We start from the raw sequence: 4,275 nt of genomic DNA, 5'->3' as shown, positions 1-4,275 counted from the left end.
CCAGAGTAAGTGCAAGACCAACAGCCAAAACAAATACAACACTTAAACCAACAACAAAAACTGTCCAAAGCATAACTACAGCTAAAACAACAAGACTAGGAGTAACAACAAGACCAACAACCAGAACAACAAGAATAGGAGTAACTACAAGAGCAATAACTAAGACAACATTACCCAGAGTAAGTGCAAGACCAACAGCCAAAACAAATACAACACTTAAATCAACAACAAAAACTGTCCAAAGCATAACTACAGCTAAAACAACAAGACCAAGAGTAAGTGCAAGAACAACAACTAAAACAACAAAACTAACAACTCAAAAAACAACAAGAACAAGAGTAACTACGAGACCAACTACGAAATCAACAAGACCAAGAGTAACTTCAAGACCAACAACCAATACAACAAGACCAACAACTCAAAAAACAACAAGAACAAGAGTAACTACTAGAAGAACTACTAAAACAACAAGACCAAGAGTAACTTCAAGACGCACAACCAAAACAACAAGACCAACAACTCAAAAATCAACAAGAGTAACTATAAGAAGAACATCAAAAACAACAAGACCAACAACTCAAAAATCAACAAGAGTAACTACAAGAAGAACAACGAAAACAACAAGACCAACAACTCAAAAAACAACAAGAGTAACTACTAGAAGAACTACTAAAACAACAAGACCAAGAGTAACTTCAAGACGAACAACCAAAACAACAAGACCAACAACTCAAAAAACAACAAGAACAAGAGTAACTGCAAGACCAACAACTAAAACAACTAGACCAACAACACACAAAGCAGCAAGAACAAGAGGAACTACAAGACCAACAACTAAAACAACAAGGCGAGGAGTAAATGCAAGAATTACAACACCGAAGGTAAAAACACCAGCTCAGACAGCAGCGCCGCTCTTGTCAGAAAGAAGTACAGAAGGTAAGTCACTAAGATCGGACAGGTAGATGGTTAAACATTTAGTCTTGTTTTATTGGTATTTACTGCTCTGGCATCACATGGCCACATCATGACATTACCAAGGTGACATAACGCTGTGTGTGTGTAATTCTGTGTGTGCTGGCGTGTGTGCGTGCATGCTATCATGTGTGTGCGTGTGTCGGCCAATAGAGGAAGGAGAGAGGACAAAAGATATTGAGAGAACATCAGTACATTTCAAACTTTGTCTCTTTCAGAGGTGGAGAGCTAAGGGCCGTTGTCGGGGTAACAGTAGGTGTCCTCGGCCTCGTCATTATCGCAGCTCTCATCTACTTTCTGCGCAAACGCAGGTTTGTTTACTTCTACAAGTGTTTACCTACTTAAACACTCACAGGACTACTCGACTGCGGACTCATCAGCTGCACTATCAACAGTTGCATGAATATCATAGTCGAAAAACATCATTTCTTCATCGACATCAGCTTACCCTTACATCAAAACCTGCATCAACATCAACTCATCCTAGCAGCTGCCATCGACACAGACTGCCTCTACCACGACCACAACATATATCCATCAACATCAACTCGCCACACGACTATTAGTTCCCGACAGTCTCAAACAACTGTCATCGCTTTACTTTTACTTTGCTTTAACAAGGGCAAATGTTCACTCCCTCAAACAAGGACTGATTTCCCGTTGTCAAGGAAACCCTGCCTGTTGTTTGCACAACAAAACACTTCTAATCTTTTTGCTTACCAAATGACAAAAATATTCTGTATGCAGTTATATTCGTGAGCATTTTTGGGTAGATTTTGATGTACCTGATCCAACAGGTTGGGGTATTTGCGTATTCTAATGTGCGTAATGTTTTATTTTTGTCTGTCTGATCACCTGAAAGGTGTGTTTCCATTATTTATGTTATACATACAGAATCAGAAGATCTCGCAAGTTCCTACTGGACGATGACAATGAACAGAATGTGAGTCTGCAAAATTATCATTTTTTATTATTTTTATTTGTGATGTGATGTGGTAATGTGTGTTTGGTCTGGTGATGATCACACCAACAACGCAAGCAGGCGATCAGATTGGTATGCATGTGTTTGTGTTTGTTTGTGTGTGTGTGTGTGTGAGAGAGAGAGCGAGAGAGAGATTACCTACACCTCCAAACTGCAGCCAATTTATTTCTATTCGTTTAAAGTAGACCTGTTATCTACAGGTTTAATTTCAGTCGTTAATTGAACTATTTATCTATATACAATCCATCTTGTTATTTTTTTAATGATAGCTTTATGTCCAGGATTGATGCTAATGTTGGTGACATCTACAATGTAGATCTGTAGTTTGTGGCGATAATGGCGATAACGTGGACGATAAACCCAGGTCACATGAGTTTGGTTGCCTCGTTATGACTAGGTGTTGTGTGGTACAACAAGTCGTTATCTATCGTCTGACAGAAAGGTTATCCAGCAAAGTCCTTCTTCTGACAACACCATCTCATCGTCCTTCTCTCTATCCTGTACAATCGCAACCTGTCAATAGAAACACCGCCTACAGTTGGCGACAATCGTGTGACCCTTGTCACTTATGTTTTAATTAAGAAGATGTGACAAAGTGTACGATAATGTTAGATAATACTGTGTGTATATTACCGGTCATATTGTTTTTTTCGCTTGCTTTCCCTAGCAATCCCTCGGGATTGTGAATGTTGGCTACGGGCTCACCGCTCTTCATGATTGGAAACAGACTATTTTTAAACAGGTATTATATTACTTTATTTCTATTTAAGTTCTACAGACTGCGAGCTACATCTTACAAATCACAGAGTATCAGTGTTTCATTTGATTTTAACGACGACGACGAAACATATTTTAAAAAAAAACAATTCTTGTAATGCCCAGTCTCGGTTGGATCAGGATTACATATCAGCAATAACTCTTTTGATGGGATTTTAGAAATTTTTCTGCTGTATTTTTTTATTTAAACATTGACATTTTTCAGTTTTTCATACGGGGCCTCGTTTGATGTTCGTTCATATTCAGTCTAGGTGTGAGGGAATTATTCATGTCCTTATTTATGTACCTCTTTTACTCTTCGTGCTATTCTTGAAGTGAGGCATGCTAGCAGTGTGTGCTCTTGGTGGTCGTGTGCTTACAGTAGTAAACATCTCTAAATATCTAAGATATTGTTGTAATAGTTATCATGTCATGTTCGCTCCTCTGTGTCTTCACTCAGGACGCCGCGGACCTTTCCTTCCTGTAGTGTTCGGTTCCAAGACGAAGACAGCTCAAAGACGAGTATTGCATGAGCGATGTGTAAGTTTGTTTCACAGTAGATGTTCCTGCAAGTCGATCTTCGCATGTGATGGATGTGAGCAGCGTGGCCTGGTGTGACCAAGTCCAGTCTTCGTCAAATGGAAACTTCTTGGGAAGATGGACAGACCTGCTGTCACTGTGCAGACAGTTCATGTGGACCTTCTTGATAAGGCGATGAACGCCAGCTGGGAAGTTCATTCTTCTGTGCATTCTTACGACTGGAGATCTAGGAATGTACATCTCCAACATACATCTGTGTGTGTGTGTGTGAGAGAGAGAGAGAGAGAGACAGAGACAGAGACAGAGATGTAGAAAGAGCTGCTAAAGAAACTGTGACAGTGACATAAGTTGGAAATTCTTATATACATCGTTTTTTAGAGTGTTTGGTAAAAGCAATTGAAACATTTTATTTATAAATATAAAATATTTATCTGCAAAATAATCATAAGCAATAAATATGTTTGCGCTGATCCCTGCAACTGTAGTCCCGTGAGTGAGTCTGTGGCTTGGTGTATGAAAGTCAGACTACACCATAATGTTTTTCGCTTGATAAGAAAACAAAGTATGGTGTAAAAACAACAGTGAAAGGCAATCAACGATGCGAACCGCCAATTTTTTAAACATTTGAATCACAAGCGACTGACTTCTTAAAGAAATGTAAATACGGGCTTTCACTGATAACTTGTAGTAAAGATAATCAACATGAAATAATGTTTCATCCTCCTACACACACACACACGCACACGCAAGCACACACACACACACACACACACAAAGACAATTGGCGACTGAAAGATAAGAAGGTTGTCACCGTCACTCACATTCCCACAAACGCCTGGACATTTGCGTGTTCTTTTCTACTCAGAACAACTCTACCTCTTTTGTAGGCCCGAATATATTTAATAATTTAAAAACTACACAAAAATGTTAAAATAATTTCATAGTAAACATACATCAATTAATCCTTACTACTATGACATATTATCATTATTTATTATGATCTCTAATTCTAAACTCAGTCCTGA

The 4,275-nt window shown here is 38.7% G+C and overlaps 1 long non-coding RNA gene across 1 annotated transcript; it reads left to right on the top strand.

The window, feature by feature from the left end:
- Positions 1–746: 746 nt before the first annotated feature.
- On the top strand, positions 747–2,788 carry LOC112560107. The gene is made up of 4 exons (XR_003098477.1): positions 747–936; positions 1,191–1,283; positions 1,867–1,915; positions 2,622–2,788. It is a non-coding gene; the product is annotated as an uncharacterized LOC112560107 (long non-coding RNA).
- Positions 2,789–4,275: the final 1,487 nt, after the last annotated feature.

This window comes from Pomacea canaliculata, linkage group LG3, assembly GCF_003073045.1.
Source record: "Pomacea canaliculata isolate SZHN2017 linkage group LG3, ASM307304v1, whole genome shotgun sequence".
In the NCBI taxonomy this organism is placed as follows: Eukaryota; Metazoa; Mollusca; class Gastropoda; order Architaenioglossa; family Ampullariidae; genus Pomacea; species Pomacea canaliculata.
This window is presented reverse-complemented; position numbering and strand designations above follow the sequence as displayed.